A 25,840-nucleotide genomic window follows, 5' to 3' on the forward strand; every position below is an offset into this window, starting at 1 on the left:
CTCACTACAACCTCTGGCTCTTGAGCTCAAGCCATCCTCCTGCCTCAGCCTCCCGAGTAGCTGGGACTATAGGCACGTGCCACCATGCCCCGCTAATTTTTTTTTTTTTTTTTAAGTAGAGACGAGGTCTTGCTATGTTGCCCAGGCTGGTGTCGAACTCCTGGGCTCAAGCTGGGCTCAAGCTATCCTGTCTCAGCCTCCCAGTGAGCAATATATTAGTTAGCACATAGATTCTGTACAAAGATCAAGAGAGAACAGTCTACTTTATTTCCCATTTAGTAGTCCATCTATAAGGGGTTGAGAGCTATTTGGGTGGCTTCCTGTTCTCTGGCTGGGCCCCAGGCTCCTCCTATCTTGTTGCTCAGTGTCCTCAACACATGGCTTCCACCTTAGGGACCAAGAGAGTCACTCCAGCTCCTGCAGGAAAGAAAGGAAGAGAGAGGGAGGGCACTCTCTTTTCCATTTATGGTCTTGGTCCAGGAAGTTCCCATCCCATTGGCCAGAACCTTGTCATGTGGCCACGCCTAGTTGCAAAGAAAGCTGGGAAATGCAATATTTCATTGGGCAGCTCTGTGCTTCCTTTTAGTCACATCCCCCAAGGGCAACGCTATCTTGATTACTCACCGTGACATGCGTTTTACATTTACACAAATAGCCTCCTGTTACAGAGTTCTTTGGTTTTCATTTTCACTCTGTTTTGAAGATCTCAACACGGGTCTCTGTAAATATCTAGTCCATTTCTTCGGCTTCCCCATTTTCTGTGCATTCACCACATTTTACCAAAGTACTCTCCTAGCAATGGCCCCCATATGGCCGCCTCCACACACATCACTGCCTCTTCTCCCCAGGAAGGAGATGCCGGGGCATAGGCTATGTGGGTGCAAAACACTGCCAGGTTGCTCTCCCACATAGCAGCTGCCAGCCCACACTCCTGCCAGGTGCATGTGGGGGTTCTATAGTCCCATAAAAGGTATTTTATTCATTTTTGTCATGTCTATAGTTGGACATCTGTTGTTTTTTGCATGGCCAGCATCCATTCTTCTTTTTTTGGTCACTGTGCCCTAGCATTCTTTTGGGAAACTACCTTTTCCGTCATTCTCAATCCACGTGATTCAGATGGGACTGAATCTCTTACTTACTGGTGTGACCAGGTGACGACACACTGGCCAACAACCATCTAGCACCTCCCGATCAATCCAGTGAAGGCATGTGACTCAAACCGAATCAAATTAGAGCCAGGTCAGGACTCTCACTGGAACTGTTGGGAAAAGGGCTTTCCCTTTCTCTGTGGGTGGTTAAGCTAGAGTGGGTAGAGGCCAGGACTGCTATGATCTCAGGGTAGAAGCTACCTGAGGGTGAAGCAGGCCTCCACAGAAGAAAGTATAGCTGAGAGATGAAGAGAGAGGGTAATTCTCATACTGTGAGAACCAACCATGCCTGAAGGCGACTTGCACTAGAGCTTTTATAAGTTACATAAGTTTCATAGAGTTACATAAGCCAGTAAATTCCCTATTTATTTATTGAGACAGAGTCTCATTCTGTCGTTTACACTGGAGTGCAGTGGTACAATCTCAGCTCACTGCAACTTCTGCCTCCCAGGTTCAAGTGATTCTCTTACCTCAGACTCCCAAGTAGCTGGGATTACAGGTGCGTACCACCATGTCCAGCTAATTTTTTTATTTTCAGTAGAGACGGGGTTTTGCCACGTTGGCCAGGCTGGTCTCACACTCCTGGCCTCAAGTGATCCACCTGCCTCAGCCTCCCAAAGTGCTGGATCACAGGCGTGAGCCACCATACCCAGCCAAATTCTTTTTTACACAAGCCAATTTGAGTTGGGCTTAGGTCACTCAAAAGAAGTCAGACTAACCCCACCCATCCTGGTGCTAGGCATACAGTAGGTCATAGGACAAATGTTTGTTTTTTCTTTTTTTGGTAAAAAAAGGCAGACTTACTAGAGAAAGTAGGAAGATACACTGCATGAAAGCAACGGGCAGCACAGCAGAGAAGGGGCTGTCTGCAAATGTTTGTTGAATGAATGAATGAGCCCATGTGTGGGAATAAATGAGACATGACAGACAGCTACCCAGTGATGTGTAAATATCCACAGTGAGTTATCCAGGAGTTCAGGTGAGGAGCACAGGCTTACTTATTTTGCTAAATATGAATTCTAAGGCTAAACAAGACACATGTGAGCTCATTCATTCATTGCACTTCAGTTTTGTTCCTTTTGCTTTCAGATAATCAGATCATGACAGGCACCGGCCATCACACCTGGCTTATTCTTGTATTTTTAGTAGAGATAAGGTTTCATCATGTTGGCCAGGCTGGTCTCGAACTCCTGACCTTAGGTGATCTGCCTGCCTTGGCCTTCCAAAGTGTTAGGATTACAGGTGTGAGCCACCACGCCTGGCTCTAAAAGGGTATCTTTTTTTTTTTGAGGTGGAGTTTTGCTGTTGTCACCCAGGCTGGAGTGCAATGGCGTGATTTCAGCTCACTGCAACTTCCACCTGCCAGGTTCAAGTGATTCTCCTGCCTCAGCCTCTCGAGTAGCTGGAACTACAGGCACACGCCACCACGCCTGGCTAATTTTTGTGTTTTTAGTAGAGACAAGGTTTCAATGTGTTGGCCAGGCTGATCTTGAACTCCTGACTTCAAGTAACCTGGCTGTCTTGGCCTCCCAAAGTGCTGGGATTAGAGACGTGAACCACTGCACCCAGCCAAGAGGGTATCTTAAGACCCCACTACATTCCCCCTAGAGGAACAGAGACTAGATAGGCACCACAGGACCCTCTATTCTGCAATTTTCTAGGTATGTTTTATTTTGAGCTGATTTTTATGAAAAGTGAGTACTGAGAAATCCTGAGTGTGGATATTAATCCCATACATCTTACAATGATTTAAATTAAAATTAAATTTGAATTTTTTTTGGTCTTTTACTTGAGTATTTGTAAAAAGTAATAAATGTATTTCATTTAAAAATTACCAGTGTTCAGTCCAGGTGCAGTGGCTCACACCTGTAATCCCAGCACTTTGGGTGGCCGAGGCAGGAGGATAACTTGAGGTCAGGAGTTCGAGACCAGCCTGACCAACATGGCAAAACCCCATCTCTACTAAAAATACAAAAATTAGCCGGGTGTGGTGGCACACGCCTAGTTCCTGCTCCTCGGGAGGCTAAGTCATGAGAATTGCTTGAACCCAGGAGGTGGAGATTGCAGTGAGTCGAGATCATACCACTGCACTCCAGCCTAGGCAACACAGTAAGACTCTATCTCAAAATAAATAAATAAATAAATGTAAATAAAATTACCAGAGTTCAAGCACAACACAGGACATGTGTGACAGGCCTGTGTCCTTTGCATCTCTTACCTGTGATTTGCTTTTTTTTTGAGTTGGAGTTTTGCTCTTGTCACTTAGGCTGGAGTGCAATGGCGAGATCTTGGCTCACTGCAACCTCTGCCTCCTGGGTTCAAGTGATTCTCCTGCCTCAGCGTCCTGAGTAGCTGGGATTACAGGCACCTGCCATCACGCCCAGCTAATTTTTTTATTTTTAGTAGAGGCGGGGTTTCACCATGTTGGCCAGGCTGGTCTTGAACTCCTGACCTCAGGTGATCCGCCTGCCTCAGCCTCCCAAAGTTCTGGGATTACAGGTGTGAGCCTCTGTGCCTGGCCCCTGTGATTTGCTTTTGTATTGAGATACAGTCTCACTTTGTCACCCAGGCTGGAGTTTGTGGCATGATCATGGCTCACTGCAGCCTCAACCTCCCAGGCTCAAGCAATCCTTCAACCTCAGCCTCCTAAGTAGGTGGGACTACAGGTGCCTGCCACTACACCTGGCTAATTCTTGTATTTTTTGTAGAGGCAAGGTTTCACCATGTTGCCCAGGCTGCTGTGATTAGTTTTTGTTTTTGAGATGGAGTTTTCCTCTTGTTGCCCAGGCTGGAGTGCGATGGCACAATCTCGGCTTACTGCAACCTCTGTCTCCCGGGTTCAAGTGATTCTCCTGCCTAAGCCTCCCAAGTAGCTGGGATTACAGGCATGTGCCACCACACCTGGCTAATTTTGTATTTTTAGTAGAGACGGGGTTTCTCCATGTTGGTCAGGCTGGTCTCAAACTCCCGACCTCAGGTGATCTGCCCGCCTCAGCCTCCCAAAGTGCTGGGATTACAGGTGTGAGCCACCACACCCGGACTGATTTGTTTGTTCGGTTGGTTTTTTTGGAGATGGAGTCTCGCTCTGTCGCCTAGGCTGAAGTGAAATGGCGCAATCTCGGCTCACTGCAACCTCCACCTGCCAGGTTCAAGCAATTCTCCTGTCTCAGCCTCCCTGTAGCTGGGATTACAGGCGTGCACCACCACACCCGGCTAATTTTTTGTCTTTTTAGTAGAGACGAGGCTTCACCATGTTGGTGAGGCTGGTCTTGAACTCCTGATCTCAGATGATCTACCCGCCTCGGCCTCCCAAAGTGCTGGGATTACAGGCGTGAGCCACCGTGCCCAGCCTGATTTGTTTTTTATCTATTTTTCAACCTTGAATTTCCAATTCATTAAAAAAGAAATCCTGGGGGTGCCAACTCTCTAGGAGCTTAATAATATTTCACTTCGGGCCTGGCGAGGTGGCTCACACATGGAATCCCAGCACTTGGGAGGCTGAGGCAAGAGGATCCCTTGAGCCCAGGAGCTCGAGACTAGCCTGGGCAACATAGCAAAACACTGTCTCTACAAAATATGAAAAATTAGCAGGGTGTGATGGCACGCACCTGTACTCCCAGTTACTCGGGAGGCTGAGGTGGGAGGATCACTTGAGCCTGGGAAGTGGAGGCTTCAGTGAGCTGTGATCTCACCACTGCCCTCAGCCTGAGTGGCAGAGGGAGATCCTGTCTTAAAAAAAAAAAAAAAAAAAAAGATTTCACTTGAGGAACGGACTTTTGAATTCCCAAGCTAAAAGAAATCATAAGTATAATTATAATTATGGCATATTAGTGTTGCACCTAAGTAGCATAAGAAATGAATCAGTTAGGAACTTTCTGGGCTTTGGGCTTTAAATAGCAGAAACCATGATTTAGGATGGCTTACATGGCCAGGCACAGTGGCTCATGCCTGTAATCCCAGCACTTTGGGAAGCCGAGGCAGGAGAACTGCTTGAGCCCAGGAGTTTGAGACGAGCCTGGGCAACATGGCAAGACCACACTCTACAAAAAATAAATTAGCTGGGTGTGGTGGTGCATGCCTGCAGTCTCAGCTAATCGAGAGGCTGAGTGGGAAGGATCACTGGAGCCCAGGATGTCAAGGCTACAGTGAGCCACGTTCACACCACTGCATTCCAGCCCAACACAGGGCATGTGTGACAGGCCAGCAACCTTTGCATCTCTGACCTGTGATTCACTTTTGTCTCATAAAAACAAAAACAAAACAAAACAAACAAACAAAACAGAAGAAAGGAAAAAAAGAGTGGCTTACATTTTTTTTCCCCAAAAATCTGGAGGTAAGTATCTGCTGTCGCTGGTGGAACAATACCAGTGCTGGCTATTCTGTGATCATCTTGGCTTTTCTTCTTGGTAAACAAGATGGCTGCTGCAGCTCCAGGTATCATGTGAGTATTCAAAGCAGGAAGAGGCAGGAAAAGGGCTGGAGCCAGTTGTGTCTCTCCCTTTTATCTGGAAAGCAAACATTTCTTGGAAATCCAACAGCAGAGTTGGCAACTGCAGTTGCAAAGGAACCTGGGAGAACAAATGTGAAGCTTTCCAACTTCTAAAATAGGAAGAAGAATGGCCGGGCACGGTGGCTCACGCCTGTAATCCCAGCACTTTGGGAAACCAAGACAGGTGGATCACCTGAGATCAGGAGTTTGAGACCAGCCTGGCCAACATGGTGAAACCCCGTCTCTACTGAAAATACAAAATTAGCCAGGCGTGGTGGCCTGTATCCCAGGTGCATGCCTGTAATCCCTGCTACTCGGGAAGCTGAGACAGGAGAATCGCTTGAACCTGGGAGGTGGAGGTTGCAGTGAGCCGAGATCATGCCATTGCACTCCAGCCTGGGCAACAACAACGAAAGTTCGTCTCAAAAAATAAATTAAAAAAAAAAATAGGAAGAAGAAAAGAGTCACAGGTTAGTGATGGTAGTTGGCGTAGCTAGTAGGCTGTATCTGTCACAAGAAAGATCACAGAAGCCACAGTGTTCTAGAATATTGAAATCTCTTGTCCTCCTTTCAGTTCTTGCCCCTGAATGACAGACACCGCCAGAACTCATTTCAGGTCTATATGCATCCAGGGGCGACTTAATAGTAATTCACTATGTGAGTTATTAACGGTTATTAAAATGCAGCATTTGTGAACTAAAATTAGCCAATTTATCCATGCCTGTATTCTGCCAAGTCCTTCTGGCTGCCACTCAATGCTTAATGACCTTGCCTTTGCACAAACAGCTGAAGTGGGTATGGGGTTTCCTTTTGAGGTGATAGAAATGTTTTAGAACTAGATAGAGGTGGTGGTTACACAGCATTGTGAATGTGGTAAATACCACTTTGGTTAATTTTCCCTTATGTGAACTTCACCTTAATTTAAATGAAGGAGAAGGAAAAGGAAGAGGGAGAGGGGGAGGAGACACAGAAGGCAGAGGAAGGGAAGGAGAGAAAGAAAAACAAAGAACCTTAACAGTTATTGCTGGTGGCCATAAGGAAAAAAACTCTAATACTTTTTTTTTTTTTTTAGACCTGAGTTTTGCTCTTGTTGCCCAAGCTGGAGTGCAATGGCGCCATCTCGGCTCATTGCAACCTCTGCCTGCTGGGTTCAAGCAATTCTCCTGCCTCAGTCTCCCGAGTAGCTGGGATTACAGGTGCCCACCACCATGCCCAGCTAATTTTTTGTATTTTTAGTAGAGATGAGGTTTCACTACATTGGCCAGGCTGGTCTCAAACTCCTGAGCTCAGGTGATCCACCCACCTTAGCCTCCCAAAGTGCTGGGATTACAGGCGTGAGCCACCTCGCCTGGCTCTACGTTATTGTGCTTTTTTTTTTTTTTTTTTTTGAGACATTGTTTCTCTATTGTTGCCTAGGCTGGAGTGCAATGGTGCCATCTCTGCTCACTGCAACCTCTGCCTTCCAGGTTCAAGTGATTCTCCTGCCTCAGCCTCCCGAGTAGCTGGGATTACAGGCATGCGCCACCGCACGTGGCTAATTTTTTGTATTTTTAGTAGGGACCGGGCTTCAGCATGTTGGCCAGGCTGGTGTCAAACTCCTGACCTCATGTGATCCACCCGCCTCGGCCTCCCAAAGTGCTGGGATTACAGGCATGAGCCACCGCGCCCGGCAACCCTAATACATTATTGTTACAGCCTTTGGGCAAGGCCTTTTAACATTTCCATGGGATAAGTTCCACTATTGGGAACTAATATGTAAGAATATATGTGCAAGAAGATTTGTGCAATATTGTTCATCTTGGCAAAAATGGCAAACAAAGTAAATATCCATCCTTATAGAGTTTCTGAATAGATCACGGTATAGCCACACCACAGAATATTGTACAGCCACTAAAATGCTCTTTGCCAGGTGGCCTGGAGGGATGTCAATGTGATGTGTTAAATGAGAAAAGGAGGATACAGAAAAATGAGTATAACATGATGCTATTTATATAAACTCCTGTGTATTCAATGTGTATGTAGTATGTTTGCATGTCTATATTTACATATACATGTACGTGTATCCAAATATGTATGTATATGTGTATTTGTTTTTTTTGTTGTTGTTCGTTTGTTTTTCCAGATATAGTCTTGCTCTGTTGCCCAGGCTGGAGTGCAGTGGCGCAATCTCAGCTCACTGCAACTTCACCTCCTGGTTCAAGCAATTCTCGTGCCTCAGCCTCCTGAGTAGCTGGGATTACAGGAGCCCACCACACCTGGCTAATTTTTGTATTTTTAGTAGAGACGGGGTTTCACCATGTTGGCCAGACTGTTCTCAAACTCCTGACCTCAAGTGATCCGCCTGCCTCGGCTTCCCAAAGTGCTGGGGTTAAAGGTATGAGCCCCCGAGCCTGGCCGTATATGTGTATTTGTATAAAATTACCTAGGCATGGAGAAAAAGATGGGAGCATACAAATCCGAGGTGAGAACGGGAGAGAAAAAGGAGAAATAGGGAAGGAGAAGCCAAGAGAAAAAAGAAAGAAAAACCAAAAAGATTTCTCTAGAAGAAACTTCCTGGCCGGGCATGTTGGCTCACGCCTGTAATCCCAGCACTTTGGGAGGCCAAGGGCAGGGGTGGATTACCAGAGGTCAGGAGTTCGAGACTAGCCTGGCTAACATGGTGAAACCCCGTCTCTACTAAAAATGTAAAAATTAGCTGGGCGTGGTGGTGAGCCCCTGTAATCCCAGCTACTCGGGAGGTTGAAGCAGGAGAATCACTTGAAACTGGGAGGTGGAGGTTGTGGTGAGCTGAGATTGTGCCATTGCACTCCAGACTGGGTGACAAGAGCAAAACTCCATCTCACAAAACAAAAAAAACAAAAAACAAAAACTTTCTTTCCCCCAACATATATGATATGATCACATTTATGATTTTATGTAAAATTATATGCGTGTGCATGTACATGTATAAAACCGTTAAATCATAGACTTAATGCATTATAATCAAACAGAATTTAACACAGAATTAGACTTACTGTTATTATGGCACCATCATTATTAATTATGCCTGCAATGCCTCCTTTATGCAGAGAGTAACAATGCATTTTTGCATGAACAGTATTTCTGGTGTATAATTTTCCAATTATTTGGTATTAGAATATGCACGTATTATGAGTCAAATATGAATTATTTAGACTCTTCCCCCGAAATATATCCAGAGTCCTGGAAGTCAATTTATGTGGTTGAATAATTAATATAAGTGATTATAGCACCCCGCCCCCTTAAAGAAAAGACCATTTGGTCTTTGTCTGCCCAGCAACTGAGGCCCTTGGAGGAGACTCTGCCTTTGCCCAATAGTTTCCCTGGATTTTTGTAATGGGAAGAATGAAACAGGAGCCAGACAGAGAGGGAGCTATGGAGTAGATCAGTAGAGCTTTTCCTGCTGAGCAGACTCTTGCCAATCACTTTCGTTCTTCTACTCCAGATCTGGATCTCTCAACGCTTGATGTGAACATGTGACCCAGACCTAGCCAATCGGAGGGCTTCATCCATCTGGCCAATGTGATTGGTCATATCTGGGCACATGACCCAAACTGGGCCAATCAGAGGATTCATTTCCTACCACTTCCTGCTGAAACTGTCAGAGGCACGCCTTTCTTGAGACTGCTGGCCCCTCTCACCACACTGAGAGTGAAGCCTCACAGAAGACGCTGACAGCATGAAGGACTAGAAGATTCTGAAGACATCTTTGAGCACCTGGCTCCAACTGTGCTAGGATCTTAGGATCTGGGTATATTTAAAGTGCACAATGTCTTTTATTTTATTTTTTTTTTGAGACGGAGTCTCAATCTGTCGCCCAGGCTGGAGTGTAGTGGCGCAATCTCGGCTCACTGCAAGCTCCACCTCCCAGGTTCACGCCATTCCCATGCCTCAGCCTCCCCAGTAGCTGGGACTACAGGCGCCTGCCACCACGCCCAGCTAATTTTTTTGTATTTTTTTAGTAGAGACGGGGTTTCACCATGTTAGCAAGGATGGTCTCCATCTCCTGACCTCGTGATCCGCCCGCCTTGGCTTCCCAAAGTGCTGGGATTACAGGGCGTGAGCCACCGCACCCGGCCTTTTTTTTTTTTTTGAGACAGTCTCTCTCTCTCGCCCAGGCTGGAGTGCAATGGTGCGATCTTGGCTCACTGAAACCTCCGCCACCTGGGTTCAAGAGATTCTCCTGCCTCAGCTTCCCGAGTAGCTGAGATTAAAGGTGCGCACCACCATGTCCGGCTAATTTTAGTATTTTTTGTAGAGAAGCGTTTTCGCCATTTTGCCCAGGCTGGTCTTGAACTACTGGGGTCAAGTGGTCTTCCTGCCTCTGCCTCCCAAAGCGCTAGGACTGCAGGCATGAGCCAACACGACTGGCTGTGTTCATGAGCTAATATTGTCTCTTCTGGTTTCTGTTTGATTTCCAGATTAATGGTATATCCATCAAGAGTAGTATTCTTGGCCTGGGGCTGTGGCTCACACCTGTAATCCCAACACTTTGGGAGGCCTAATTGGGAGAATCACTTGAGCCCAGGAGTTTGAGACCATCCTGGGCAACGTAGAGAGACCGCATCTCTACCAAAAAAAAAAAAAAAAAAAAAAAAAAATGCCGAGCGCGGTGGCTCACGCCTGTAATCCCAGCACTTTGGGAGGCTGAGGTGGGCGGATCACTTGAGGTCACGAGTTCGATTCGAGAACGGCCTGGCCAATATGGTGAAACCCCGTCTCTACTAAAAATACAAAAATTCGCCGGGTGTGGTGGCGGGTGCCTGTAATCCCAGCTGCTCGGGAAGCTGAGGCAGGAGAATCGCTTGAACCCGAGAGGTGGAGGTTGCAGTGAGCCGAGATCGCGGCATTGCACTTCAGCTTGGGCGACAGAGCCAGACTCCGTCTAAAAAAAAAAAGAAGCCAGGCGTGGTGGTGCGTGCTTGTGGTTCCAGCTACTCAGAACACTGAGGTGGGAGGATTGCTTGGGCCCAGGAGGTCGAGGCTGCAGTGAGCTGTGATTGCACCACTGCACTCCAGGCTGGGTGACAGAATAAGACCTTGTCTCAAAAAGAAAAAAAAAAAAAGCAAGATTCTTGGGTTCTGTTCTTTCTCATTTGTTCTTTCTTTCTTTTTTTTTTTTTTTTTTGAGATGGAGTCTTGCTCTGTCTCCCAGGCTGGAGTGCAGTGGTGCAATCTCGGCTCACTGCAAGCTCCGCCCGCCGGGTTCACGCCATTCCCCTGCCTCAGCCTCCCAAGTAGCTGGGACTACAGCGCCCGCCACCACGCCTGGCTGATTTTTTGTATTTTTAGTAGAGACGGGGTTTCACCGTGTTAGCCAGGATGGTCTCGATCCCCTGACCTCGCGATCCACCCGCCTCGGCCTCCCAAAGTGCTGGGATTACAGGTGTGAGCCACTGAGCCTGGCCTTGTTCTTTCATTAAACTTTTCCTCAACACTATGTGCCAAGCCTTTCTGAGGCTCTGAGGATACAAGGATGAATCAAACTGAGTATTATGGCAGAGACAGCTGTTTCAGCACTAATATCTCTTTTTTTCCCCTTCTTTCTTTAATAACAGAAGTTATGAGTTTTAGGTGGGTGCATGTTTATCCAGTTGATGACTACATTTCTCTTTTTTTGTTTTGAGACGGCGTCTCACTCTGTTGCCCAGGCTGGAGTGCAGTGGCACAATCTTGGCTCACTGCAACCCCCACCTCCCGGGTCAGTGATTCTCCTGCCTCAGGCTCCCGAGTAGCTGGGACTACAGGTGCCGGCCACTGCGCCTGGCTAATTTTTGTATTTTTAGTAGAGATGGGGTTTCACCATGTGGGCCAGGTTGGTCTCCAGCTCCTGATCTCAGGTGATCTGCCCACCTTGACCTCCCAAAGTGCCAGGATTACAGGGGTGAGCCACCATGGCCGGCCCCCGATGACTACATTTCTTTTTTTTTTTTTCTTTTCTTTTTTTTTTTTTTTTGAGACAGAGTCTAGGTCTGCCACCCAGGCTGGAGTGCAGTGGCGTGATCTTGGCTCACTGCAACTCCTGGGTTCAAGCAATTCTCTTGCCTCAGCCTCCTGAGTAGCTGGGATTACAGGCACCCACCACCATGCCTGGATATTTTTGTATTTTTAGTAGAGACAGGTTTTCACCATGTTGGCCAGGCTGGTCTTGAACTCCTGATCTCAGGTGATCTGCCTGCCTCGGCCTCCCAAAGTGCTGAGGTTACAGGTGTGAGCCGCTGTGCCCGGCCCAATGACTACATTTCTCAGCCTGCTTTGGATCTAAGTGTTGATGTGACTGAGTTCTGGTCAGTGAGATATAAGCAACAATGATAAATGTTCCTTCTAGGTCATGCTATTTTTTTTTTTTGCTCTGACACACTTTATCATCACTTAGTGGGTCATGCTATTAAAAGGAATGGATATGTTCTCCCTTTGCCCCCTTTTCTGCCATTTTCCACTGGCCAGGATGCTGGTGTGATGGCAGGACCTAGAGCAGGTACCTCGACCCAGAGATTGAAGCTGTGTGTTGAAGCTGGCCATTGCCTCCCTGCTACCCTAGGACCTCCTAACTTGGGTTGTTAGTGAGAGAGATATATACTTGATTTTGTTTAAGCTACTAAACTTAAAGTCTCTGTGTTATAGCAGCCTAGATTTTACCCAAACTAATAAGCCTCTGACCTCCACTTCTAGTGAAATAGACCAAAGAGACAGCCACCCCCTGCCCCCCGCAAAAAAGTGACAAGTTCTGAAATAGATATAGCCCCATGGTGTTGTGAGGTTATAAATTAGGGCATGCGTGGCTGGGCGCAGTGGCTCACGCCTGTAACCCCAGCACTTTGGGAGGCTGAGGCAGGCGGATCACCTGAGGTTGAGAGTTCGAGACCAGCCTGACCAACATGGAGAAACCCTGTCTCTACTGAAAATACAAAATTAGCTGGGCATGGTGATGCATGCCTGTAATCCCAGCTACTCGGAAGGCTGAGGCAGGAGAATCACTTGAACCTGGGAGACAGGGGTTGCGGTGAGCCGAGATCACGCCACTGTACTCCAGCCTGGGCAACAAAAGCGAAACTCCATCTCAAAAAAAAAGTTAGGGCATGCTCAACTTGGGCTGAGACACTGTTTGATGAAAGGCTTACTGAGGAGGATGGCTGAAAAGAATTCCCATAAGCAGAAATTGGAGTAGGGCTGGACGTTTGAATCAATTAAAAATGTTTTGAGCTGTGAGCAGTGGCTCACACCTGTAATCCCAGCACTTTGGGAGGCTGAGTCAGGAGGATCACTTGAGTCCAGCAGGTCAAGGCTGCAGTGAGCCATGATCAGGCCACTGCACTGCAGCCTTAGTGACACAGCAAGATCCTCACACACACACACACACACACACACACATACACACACACACACACACACACACACGGTGTTTTGGCTATAAGTAACAAGAATAACAAAATACAACAAGGAATATCTTTAAGGAGTCATTCATTTATTCTACAAACATTTTCCTGTCACTTACTATGTTCCAGGTACTGTTCTAGGTGCTGGGGATATGGCAATGAATAAAACAGACCAACCCCCTCACCACTCCTGAAAATCCAAGAAAAACTCTGGCTTTATAGATTTTATGATCTGTGGGGAGAGATTTATTATCTTACAGAACAAGAAATCCAGAGATAGGTGGTCCTGGGCTGGTGGATACAGAGGCTCAACACTATCTTCAAGGACCCTTATTCTTTCCATCTCTTCACTCTGCCATCCTCAGGGTGTTGGCTTTTTTCTCAACCTTGTAACCTCATAGTTGTAATATGGCTGCCACTGCTCCAGGAGGCACATCACATACACATTAACCCAGTGGAGTAGAAGAAGAGAACCTGTTTCCTCCCATGCTGCTCTTCTTTTTTATTTTTCTAGCAGGAAAACTTCCTCGGAAGTCTTCAGCTAACTTTAAATCTTATTTACTAGAATTGCATCACATTCCTAATAAAATCACTGGCAAGTCGAAGGAAACAAGCATGAGTGGCTTAGGTCAGTGTTCTCAAATGGTTGTCTCAGGACCAGGCACGGTGGCTCATGCCTGTAATCCCAGCACTTTGGGAGGCCGAGGTGGGTGGATCACCTGAGGTCGGGAGTTTGAGACCAGCCTGGCTAACATGGTGAAACCCTATCTCTGCTAAAAATACACATATTAGCTGGGCGTGTTGGCACGCACCTGTAATCCCAGCTACTCGGGAAGCTAAGGCGGGAGAATCGCTTGAACCTGGGAGGCGGAGGTTGCAGTGAGCCGAGATCACGCCACTGCACTCCAGCCTGGGTGACAGAGTGAGACTCCGTCTCAAAACAAAACAAAACAAAATGAGACAAAAAAGCTGTTGTCAGGTTATTAATGACTCCAAAGAGCTTTGGTTTATGTGGTTATGTCTATTGATATTTGCTATATTAGAAGTTAAAAGTGAAAAAATTAAACATGTATTTATTAGTTTATTCAAAATTACCCTTTACATAGTAACACAAATAATTTTTTTATGAAAAATAGCTATACTTTGCAAGACAAAAAATAGTGCAAAGCGTGGCATTTTTTGTGTGTTTCTTTGTGTGTTTGTTTTAGACAGGTTCGTGCTCTGTTTCCCAGGCTAGAGTGCAGTGATGCAATCATAGCTCCCTGCAGCCTCGACCTCCTGGGCTGAAGCGATCCTCCTTCCTCAGCATCCTGAGTACCAGGAAGCACAGGCGTGCAGCACCACATCCAGCTAATTACTTCATAATTTTTGTAGAGACAAGGTCCTTCTGTGTTCCCCAGGCTGGTCTTGAACTCCGGGGCTCAAGCGATCCTCTGGCCTTGGCCTCCAAGTGGCATAGTGGCCCTGTTTTGCATTTTGCTATTATCTCTTTGATGTCTGCTTAACAGAAGAAGCTGGATTTTCATGTCTGCTTCTGCATTCAACCCATTGTGATATTCTGTTTTGCTTTAAATACACAGGAATTCTGGTCTCATACAGGTATGTTGTTGCAAAAAAGAAGGCTTTGTGGACCTCTTGGAAAGGTCTTGAGGATTCAGCATTCACAACTGGAGAACCACTGACTTAGATTGATTAAAACTCGCTCTCTGAGGATCCCTTGAGCCCAGAAGTTTGAGACCAGCCTGAGCAACATATTGAGACTCCGTCTCTAAAATATAAAAATAGGCCAAGTGTAGTGGCTCATGCCTGTAATCCCAGCACTTTGGGAGGCCGAGGCAGGTGGATCACTTGAGGGCAGGAATTCGAGACCAGCCTGGCCAACATGATGAAATCCTGTCTCTACTAAAAATAGCAAAATTAGTTGGGCATGGTGGCGCACACCTGTAATTCCAACTACTTGGGTGGCTGAGACAGGAGAATTGCTTGAACCTGGAAGTGGAGGTTCAGTGAGCCAAGATTGTGCCACTGCACTCCAGCCTGGGCGACAGTGCGAGACTCCATCTCAAAAAAATAAAATAAATAAAAATTAAAAAAATTACCTGGAGGTGGTGGCGGTGTGCACTTGTAGTCCTAGCTGCTTGGGAGGCTGAGGTGGGAGGATCATTTGAGCCCAGGAGGTGGAGGCTGTGGTGAGCTATGATCGTGCCACTGCACTCCATCCTGGGAGACACAGCAAGACCCTGTCTCAAAACAACAACAACAACAACAGCACTCACTCCCTGGGCTATAAAGAGGCTTAGCCCCCACCCATTATTCCACACAGCTCAACCTCCCTATAAACACATGGCTGCTTCCATTCCTTAACAAAATCATAATTCTCTCAGCAAGGAGAAAGGCAGGGAGGGTTATTGGGTGGGCAGCCCACAGAGTCTGCCACGGATTACTCTACAGTGGAGGTTTTCCAGCCTATTCGACTGTATCCCACAGTGACAAATACATTTTACATGGTGACTCGGTACACACATGCACACAACAGAAAAATTTTTATTAACAATACTTAGGCTTGCAACATGGAATGCCCTCTGATATTTTCTATTCTTTGTATTCTTTTCTATTTCATTTTTTAAAAAGTGCTGGCTGTAACCCAATAAATTCACTTCATGATTCACTAGTGGGTCATAATCCTCAGTGTGAAAAATACTGTTCTCTAGGGACTTGTTATTTGATTGGATAGAGGGGCTAGACAGAGGCCTTCAAAGGAGGGAATTCATAACCATTGCCTCAAAAGTTGGCCAAGGAATTGCCCCGAGATGCCTGTGTTGACCCAGCCTTTGTCCTTTTTGCCTGCATTAACTCTTTTATATTGAGCAGAGGGCAAGCAGGCTCAACTCTAATGGTGTTAAGTAAAAAGGTAAGGCTGGGCGCAGTGGCTCACACCGCGGCACTTTGGGAGGCCGAGGCAGGCGGATCACCTGAGGTTAGTCTGGCCAACATGGTGAAACCCCATCTCTACTAAAAATACAAAAATTAGCCAGGCATGGTGGTACGCGCCTGTAGTTCCAGCTACTCGGGAGGCTGAGGCAGGGAGAAACCCTTGAACCCGGGAGGCGGAGGTTGCAGTGAGCGGAGATTGCACCACTCACTTTAGCCTGGGTGACAAAAAAAAAAGTCTCAAAAAAAAAAAGTAAAAAGATAAACAGAATTATAATTATAACAAAATTTATTGACTCATAGAATTGGAAATCCCAGGAGCCTCGTGAGCTTCAGGCACAGCCAGAATGATGGCCACAGGGTAAGTACTTGTTGATCTCCACCTGGAGACCCTCATGTCCTCCATGTTGGCTTCTCAGGAGGAGAATCTCAGGCAATAGTGCCCCCTGTAGCTCCCCAACTTCAAAAACCAGAGTATAGAAAACTACATCTTACTGGCAGGTCTAGAAAAATGTCGCCAAACCTGGATCATGCATCCACCTTTTTTTGTTTGTTGGTTTTTGAGACAGTCTCGCTCTGTTGCCCAGGCTGGAGTGCAATGGCACGATCTCAGCTCACTGCAACCTCCACCTCCTGGGTTCAAGCGATTCTCCTGCCTCACCCTCCTGAATAGTTGGGATTACAGGTGTGCACCACCATGCCTGGCTAATTTTTGTATTTTTAGTAGAGACAGGGTTTCACTATGTTGGCCAGGCTGGTCTTGAACCCCTGACCTGGTGATTCACCTGCCTCGGCCTCCCAAAGTGCTGGGATGGGATCACAGGCATGAGCCACCGCACCTGGCCTATGCATCCACCTTTTGAAGGGAATGCTGAGATCAGCCTTCTCTGAACACGTAGGGTGAGAGTGGATGGGCAGTGGCTCTCCAGTGGAGAGGAGGAAGTTGTTGCTTGAAGCTGAAGCGGGGAGGATTTTGAGCAGGCAAAACCAGCAGATGTTTACTACCTCAAGCTCCATGAGGCCAGGGAAGGTGCTGGGTCCTGAGCACCACTGTATGCCCAATGACTGGCACAGATTAGACTCAGAAAATACTTGTATGAACAAGGGCAATTGTGTTGTATGATTGGGTATCCATGGACAATTTACATATTTGAAAAGGTAACAGAAAGATTTGTAGGGCATGATGGCTCATGCCTGTAATCCCAGGACTTTGTGAGGCTGAGGTGGGAGGATTGCTTGAGCCCAGGAGTTCAAGACCGGCTTGGGCAGCACAACAAGATGCCATCTCTACAAAAAATTAGCTGGGTGTGGTGGCATGTACCTGTGCTCCCAGCTACTTGAGGGGCTGAGGCAGGAGGATTGCTTGAGCACAAGAGGTCAAGGCTGCAGTGTGCTATAATCCTACCACTGCACTCCAGCCTGGGCAACAGAGAAAGACCACATCTCAAAACAAAAAAAAATAAAATAAAGAAAGGTTAGTGGAAGAGAATAGAAAGTCCAGCTAGCTGGGTGCGGTGGCTCACGCCTGTAATCCTAGCACTTTGGGAGGCCGAGGCGGGCAGATCACAAGGTCAGGAGATCGAGACCATCCTGGCTAACACTGTGAAACCCTGTCTCTACTAAAAAAAATACAAAAAATTAGCCAGGCATGGTGACGGGCGCCTGTGGTCCCATCTACTTGGGAGACTGAGGCAGGAGAATGGTGTGAACCTGGGAGGCGGAGCTTGCAGTGAGCGGAGATGCGCCACTGCACTCCAGCCTGGGAGACAGATCAAGACTCCGTCTCAAAAAAAAAAAAGAAAAAGAAAGCCCAGCTGAAACTGACACATATATGGCCAAATTCTCTTCAACAAAGTCACCAGGGTAATTCACTGAAGAAAATCAATTTTGTATTTCAACAAATATTACTGGGACAGGCCAGGTGCAGTGGCTCATGCCTATAATCCCAGCACTTTGGGAGGCTGAGGCAGAAGGATCACTTGAGGCCAGGAGTTTGAGCAGCCTGGGCAACATAGGGAAACCTCGCCTCTGTCTAAATAAATAAATAAATAAATAAAATTCACTGTTGAGAAAAAGAAAAGGCCACTGAATTGTATACTTTATTTTATTTTATTTATTTATTTTTGAGACTGAGTCTCGCTCTGTCACCCAGACTGGAGTGCAGTCTCATGATCTCAGCTCACTGCAACCTCCACCTCCCTTCAAGCGATTCTCCTGCCTCAGCCTACTGAGTAGCTGGAATTACAGACACGCACCACCATGCCCAGCTAATTTTTGTTATTTTTAGTAGAGATGGGGTTTCACCATGTTGGTCAGGCTGGTCTCCTGACCTCGTGATCTGCCCACCTTGGCCTCCCAAAGTGCTGGGATTACAGGTGTGAGCCACTGCGCCCGGCCTGAATTGTATACTTTAAAATGGTTTGGCCGGGTGCTGTGGCTCACGCCTGTAATCCCAGCACTTTGGGAGGCTGAGGCAGGTGGATCATTTGAGGTCAGGAGTTTGAGACCAGCCTGACTAACATGGTGAAACCCCATCCTTACTAAAAATACAAAAAAAAAAAAAAAAAAAAAAAAGAAGAAAGAGAAAGAAAGAAAGAAAAAGAAAGTAGCTGGGCGTGGTGGCATAGTCCCAGCTACTTGGTGGCTGAGATGGGATAATCACTTGAACCCGGGAGGTGGAAGCTGCAGTGAGCCGGGATTGCGCCACCGCACTCCAGCCTGGGCAACAAGAATGAAACTCCGTCTCCCCACCAAAAAACCCCCAAAAAACATTGTATCTTCCTGGCTAAGTGATTGGCTTATGGTAACTCAGACTGAGCCAACGAAGCCCTCCTCAGTTTGTTCTTGGAACTATTGTCAGGGGTATTTTCCCTTTCCATTGGTGTTGCTGTGCTGGTGAGAAATAACCCCAGAACCAGCATGTAGGCAAAGCTACAGGAGAGGAAAGCCGACTTGGAGAAGAACCGAGAGATGATAGAGAAATGGAAACCAGCCATGTTGAGCCCCTGGGTTCAGGTTCACCTGATGTCCTCCAAACTTTTTGTTCAGGCTAGTTTAGGATGTGCCTATATTTCTTGCAAATGAGTCTCCAAATACAAATCCCAAATCATTGTAGCAAAATGCACTGACCAACTGTGCTTCCAAGATCAGATCAGTAAGCTGGGTGCAGTGGCTCACGCCTGTAATCCCAGCACTTTGGGAGGCCAAGGTGGGCGGATCACTTGAGGTCAGGAGTTGGAGAACAGCCTGGCCAACATGGTGAAACCCCATCTCTACTAAAAATACAAAAATTGGCCAGGTGTGGTGGCAGGCACCTGTAATCCCAGCTACTTGAGAGGCTGAGGCAGAAGAATCACTTGAACCTCGGAGGCAGAGGTTGCAGTGAGCTGATATCATGCCACTGCACTTCAGCCTGGGCGACAGAGCAAGACTCCGTCCCAAAAGAAACAAACAAACAAACAAACAAACAAAAACCAATGTGTAAGTGAACAGAGAGAACAAGAAGTTTAAGGAAAATTAAAAACATAAAGGACAAAGTGAGAGAAGAGAATATCTGTAAAATACATGAATACACACACACGCAGTAGATGTTTCATGGTTGTTTATCCCCCACCTCTCGCTGGAACACAGACCGGTGCCCCACTTCGTGCTTGGGATGTCCTTCCTCTGTTTCTTGGCTGAGTCGAACTTGTGCTGCTTCCTTTCTCCTTAAATATCCTTTCCTCTGGACAGGATGTTCCTGAAGGAGGCCACAAGGCAGAACATCTCGGCTAACTTTAGTTTGCTATTTTCAGCCTGAATTTGTGCCTGGGCAAATCAGTCCACGGACAGAGTATCCTCCCCAGTTGGATATTTCTTGCATGAGCATCAGAATTTTGTGGGACACAAGGCTTAGTTTCACTAAGCTCTGAGCCTCAAAACCTGGTATGCATCTGGGTTAGAGAGCCTCATCCAGTCTTTTTTTTTTTTTTTTTTTTTTTGAGATGGAGTCTCACTCTGTCGCCCAGGCTGGAGTGCAGTGGCGTGATCTCAGCTCACTGCAAGCTCTGCCTCCCAGGTTCACGCCATTCTCCTGCCTCAGCCTCCCGAGTAGCTAGGACTACAGGCACCCACCACCACACACGGCTAATTTTTTGTATTTTTTTTTAGTAGAGACGGGGTTTCACCATGTTAGCCAGGATGGTCTTGATTTCCTGACCTTGTGATCCGCCCGCCTCGGCCTCCCAAAGTGCTGGGATTACAGGTGTGAGCCACCGTGCCTGGCCCTCATCCAGTCTTAAAAAAAAATTCCCTGAGCTATAGAATATATGGTGGACATATTTTCTGCATTCCTTTTTTGATGCAGGTAGGAAAAAAAAAAAACCCAAATCACAATTGTCCCTCCAGGGAACTGAGAAGCTGGGGTACTTACCCATTGACTCCTGTATTCCATTGGTTAAGAATAGCTTCTGGTGGCTTTAAGTCCCTAACACTTTTTTGGGGCTGTCTTGCATCCTGTGCTGGAGACAGCTCTTAGGTTAAGAGACACAGGTGTTCAGCCTGGGCAACATAAGGCGACACTGTCTCTGCCAAAAAATAAAAAAAATAAAAAATAAAAGCCAGGGGGTGGTGCGTGCACCTGTGGTCCCAGCAACTCAGGAGGCTGAAGTGAGAAAATTGCTCGAGTCTAGGAGGTTGAGGCTGCAGTGAGCTGTGATCATGCCACTGTCCGCAGCCTGGGCAACAGAGCAAGACTTTGTCTCAAGAGAAAAGAAAAGTCAGATGCGGTGGCTCATGCCTGTAAACCCAGCACTTTGGGAGGCTGAGGCAAGTGGATTACTTGAGGTCAGGATTTCAAGACCAGACTGGTCAACATGGTGAAACCCCATCTCTACAAAAATACAAAAATTAGCTGGGTGTGGTGGCTTGCACCTGTAATCCCAGCTACTTGGGAGGCTGAGTTAGGAGAATCACTTGAACCTGGGAGGTGGAGGTGTCAGTGAGCCGAGATCGCCCCACTGCACTCCAGCCTATGCAACAGAGTGAAACTCCATCTCAAAATAATAAAAAAGAGACTAGTGTGGGAGGATCACCTGAGCCCAGGAGGCGGAGGTTGCAGTGAGCTGAGATCACGCCACTACAGTTTAGCTTGGGTGACAGAGTGAGACTCTCTCAAGAAAGAAGAAGAAGAAGAAGAGAAACAGATGTGTGTGTGAGGTGGGAGCTGCCAGCCTGTCCATCACAGTTGTAGCTAATCTCAGAAGCAGGCCAAGGGGATTTGCTATAGGGCACCAGCAGTATATGCTAGAAAGAGAATGTAGTACATATACTGGCTTGTAGCACAGGGGACATTCTAGTTTTAGGCAATGCTGAATCAAGGGCCTCAAATAATGTCAACAGGACTTGAACTTTCACTATCTTTTAGTTCCTTACACCTTATATCCTCTATTAGTGGCTTCTCACAACTGTGGGCTTAATCCTACCAGTCCAGGAGCCCCAGTAGAACAGAGCACCCTTTCTAACACCTGAGCTGACTTTCATGGTCTTGCTTGAGTTCTGTGCCCAGTCCTGCTCTATGGCCAGGAAGCTGTGGCCCTCTGATTGACCAGATCTGAGCTACACGCAGTGGTGTGTTGATAAATGTCTAACAATAGTCTTTTTGAGAAAATAAAAGTTTTGACTTGTAGTGTTTCCTGATTTCTATGATGTAAGTACCCCCATTAGCTTGAAACCATAGCCGATTTCAATTACCAATGTAGTGTCAACCGGTTTACAGAACTCTTGTCATGTCCCATCAGCTCTAGTGAGCTAGTTCGAGCCAGCTCAAACACAATGCTGGCTCATGTGTCTCCTGTTGAGCAGAGGCAGTTGAGGCACCCCATGCATTCCACAGGGACTGAAGGTGGGGAAGGGAAATCGGGTGCTGTTATCACGATTTGGGGGGCGAATAGTTGCTGAATGGGAAAAACCAGGTCTCCATCAATCATACAGACAGACAGAGATCCTGTCTCCAAAAAAAAAAAAAAAAAAAAAAACCCAAAAAACTGCAACAAACATCTTGGTAAATATATCCTTATAATATAAAATTATATATCCTTTGTTTGTTCGTTTGCTTGTTTGTTTTGAGACAGGGTTCTCGCTCTGTCACTCAGGCTGGAGTGCAGTGGTGTAAACTCAGCTCACTGCAACCTCTACCTTCCCGGCCTCTACCTCCCTCACTATAACCTCAACCTCATACCTCAGCCTCCTGAGTAGCTGGTAACATAGGCATACACCACCATGCCTGGCTAATTTTTTGTATTTTTGGTAGAGAGAGGGTTTCACCATGTTGCCCAAGCTGGTCTCGAACTCCTGAGTTCAAGCGATCCACCACCTTGGACTCCCAAAGTGCTGGGATTATAGGTGTGAGCCACCATGCCCAGCCACCTTATATATCCTTATATGTTGTCTTTTCTATAACACTGGTCAGCAAACCAAGGCCCACAGAAAACCAAACCCAGTCTGGCACCTGTTTTTGTTTGTTTATTTATTTATTTATTTATTTATTTATTTATTTATTTATTTTAGATGGAGTCTCCCTCTGTTGCCCAGGCTTGAGTGCAGTGGTGTGATCTTGGCTCACTGCAACCTCCGCCTCCCAGGTTCAAGTGATTCTCCTGTCTCGGCCTCTCGAGTAGCTGGGACTACAGGCACGCCCCACCATGCCCGGCTAATTTTTATATTTTTAGTAGAGACGGGGTTTTACCATGTTGCCTAGGCTGGTCTTGAACTCCTGACCTCAGATGATCCACCCGCCTCGGCCTCCCAAAGTGCTGGGATTACGGGCATGAACCACCTTGCCTGGCCTGGCACCTGTTTTGTAAACAAAGTTTTGCAGGAACACAGCAAACTCATTCATTTACATAATGTCTGTAGCTGCTTTTGCAGTACCCCAGCTGAATGGAGTCATTCAGAGACTGCATGGCCCAGAAAGCCTAAAATATTTACACTCTGGCACCCTTTACAGAGAAAGTTTGCTAACCTCTGCTCTATAATATAGGACCTACATTATGGAAAGGGAAAAAGATATATGTTTTAAAAAATTTAACAGAGAGCCGGATGCAGTGGCTCACGTCTGTAATCCCAGCACTTTGGGAGGCCAAGGCGGGTGGATCACCTGAGGTCAGGAGTTCAAGACCAGCCTGACCAACATGGCGAAACCCCGTCTCTAATAAAAATACAAAAATTAGCAACGCATGGTGGCACGCACTTACAATCTCAGCTTCTCAGGAGGCTGAGGCAGGAGAATAGCTTGAACCTGGGAGGTGGAGCTTGCAGCGAGCCAAGATCACACCACTGCACTTCAGCCTGGGCGACAGAGCAAAACTTTGTCTCAAAAAAAAAAAAAAAAAAAGAAGTGTACAAAGAAGAAAGCCCACTCTTCTATCGCAATTACTGTTACCAGTTTGGTGTAATAGTCCAATCAACACAATAATCAATACCCACACACACAGTTTTGTCCTTTCTTAAAACAAAAACAAAAACAAAAAAACAGGAATGGATCAGTAATTTCCTGTAGCTGTTATCCCCGAAATACTTTTGTATTATTCTGCCCTTTTTCTGATAGCTCATATCCAAAGAAAGATCACTGCAGGTGTTTGGACACAAAAATCCTAGCAGCTGGTGCCCCTCGCAGCAGAATTTCAACCTGACACACTGGGAGCCAGAATGTTTGTTGGCTCTGATAAGCTAATAACCACATGTTTCAATGTCCCGTGTCCCTGAAGAAGCCATTTTCATGTGACTTTCCTGCTTCAGACCAGGCCCAGTTCACTGAGTTAAAAACCAAAATGCTCATCGTGGCCTACAAGTTCCTCCGTGACCTGGCCTGTAGCCAGTTTTCTGGTACCGCTCTTCCCCTTGGTCTCTGTGCCTTCTTTCACTTCCTCCAAGTTGCACCAAGCCCTTTCCGGCCTCATACTGGGTTAGTCAGAACTCTTTCAGTTTCAAGTGACAGAAACCCAACTCGAACTGGACTAAGCCTTTAGAGTGTATTAGGCTCATACAACCGAAAAGTCCCAAGAAGGCCGGGCGTGGTGGCTCACGCCTGTAATCCCAGCACTTTGGGAGGCTGAGGTGGGTGGATCACCTGAGGTCAGGTTCGAGACCAGCCTGGCTAACACGGTGAAACCCCCGTCTCTACTAAAAATACAAAAATTAGCCAGGCATGGTGGTGTGCGTCTGTAATCCCAGCTACTCGGCAGACTGAGGCAGGAGAATTGCTTGAACCTGGGAGGCGGAGGTTGCGGTGAGCCGAGATCGCGCCATTGCACTCCAGCCTGGGCAACAAGAGTGAAACTCTGTGAAAGGAAGGAAGGAAGGGAGGAAGGAAGGAAGGAAGGAATGAAGGAGGAAGGAGGAAGGAAGGAAGGAAGGAAGGAAAGAAAGAAAGAAAGAAAGAAAGAAAGAAAGAAAGAAAGAAAGAAAGAAAGAAAAGAAAAGAAAAGAAAAGAAAAGAAAAGAAAAGAAAAGAAAGGACGGACCCAAGAAGGTGGATTCAGACATAGATGGCTCTAGTCTCCCTTGGCTGCCCCTAGTCTCCACTGCATTATCTTCATTCTCAGTCTCTCCCAAAGGGATGGAAGGATGGTCCTAAGGTTGCAGCCTAATTAGCCATCCAGGTGGAAAGAGGATTCTCATTTCCTCTTTATTGCTCTAGAAAAAGGTCCTGTGGGCCAGGTGCAGTGGCTCATGCCTGTAATCCCAACACTTTGGGAGGCCAAGTTGGGCGGATCACGAGGTGAAGAGATTGAGAACATCTGGCCAACATGGTGAAACCCTGTCTCTACTAAAAACACAAAAATTAGCTGGGCGTGGTGGTGCAAACTTGTAGTCCCAGCTACTTGGGAGGCTGAGGCAGGAGAATCGCTTGAACCCAGGAGGCAGAGGTTGCAGTGAGCTGAGACTGCGCCACTGCACTCCAGCCTGGGCTGCAGGGCAAGACTATTCTGTCTCAAAAAAAAAAAAAAAAGAAGGCGGCCCTGTGGATAAGGCTCATTGAATCAGCTGGGGTGACACAACCATCCCTGAACCAATCACTGTGATCAGTAGGGTAGGCTTCACTGATCAGTCAGCCTTGGGTCTTGTGCCTCACACCCTCCCACCAGCACTGGTGGGGGAATCTGCCCCATCTGAAACATGAACACTGGCAATCAAGAAGGGAAATAGCCGCAGGCAGGCAAAAACAACAGGTGTCCATGGCAAGCCTCTGTTCATATCCTCCCCTCTGCCTGGAGCACCCTTCACCCACTTTTCACTGTGACAGCAAGGTTATTCTTCACAGCTTTGGTAGAGCAGGCAAAAGATTAGAAGTGGCACAGCTGCCTATTAATAAGAAATTGCACTTTGGGAGGCTGAGGTGGGAGGATCCCTTGAGCCCAGGAGTTTGAGGTCAGCTTGAGCAACACAGTGAGACCCCATCTCTACAAAAAATAAATAAACTAGCCAGGTGTAGTGGTCCTGTAGTCCCAGCTACTTGGAAGCCTGAGGTGGGAGGATTGCTTGAATCCAAGAGTTTGAGGCTGCAGTGAAACCCTGTCTCTTAAAAAAAAAAAAAAGAATGTAGAGAATAACTTTGCTTGTGCTTCAGACATAGGCAGTAGAATGCCGAAATAGGCTTGTCCCTGCTCCGGAGAGCCACTTCCTAAAAAGTCAGGAATCTTAAGTCAGTTGTACACTGTAGGTAGCTTGAAACTAGCCATGGTGGAAGTATTTACACCACAGAAATTGGCAAATGCTGCAAACCAGGGCTGTTTTGTTTGTTTGTTTTTCCCTTGGAGAGCCTTTTCATCAGCACACCACTGCCAAAGGGGGGTTTGAAAAGTTCCTCTGGTCAGAGGTCAAAGAGCACTGACAATTAG

At 46.8% G+C, this 25,840-nt stretch overlaps 1 long non-coding RNA gene across 2 annotated transcripts; it reads right to left on the bottom strand.

Moving 5' to 3' along the window:
• Positions 1 to 246: 246 nt before the first annotated feature.
• On the bottom strand, positions 247 to 21,121 carry LOC104003602 (uncharacterized). 2 transcript variants are annotated; one of them, XR_010154265.1, is made up of 5 exons: positions 20,374 to 21,121; positions 19,576 to 19,701; positions 15,131 to 15,271; positions 5,457 to 5,653; positions 247 to 417 (listed from the first exon to the last, which is right to left on the bottom strand). It is a non-coding gene; the product is annotated as an uncharacterized LOC104003602 (long non-coding RNA). The 2 variants fall into 2 exon arrangements; XR_676280.5 differs by lacking the exon at positions 19,576 to 19,701 and having other exon boundaries at positions 20,374 to 20,980.
• Between the last annotated feature and the right edge of the window lie 4,719 nt (positions 21,122 to 25,840).

The sequence above is a fragment of the Pan troglodytes genome, chromosome 21 (genome assembly GCF_028858775.2).
Source record: "Pan troglodytes isolate AG18354 chromosome 21, NHGRI_mPanTro3-v2.0_pri, whole genome shotgun sequence".
Taxonomy (NCBI): domain Eukaryota; kingdom Metazoa; phylum Chordata; class Mammalia; order Primates; family Hominidae; genus Pan; species Pan troglodytes.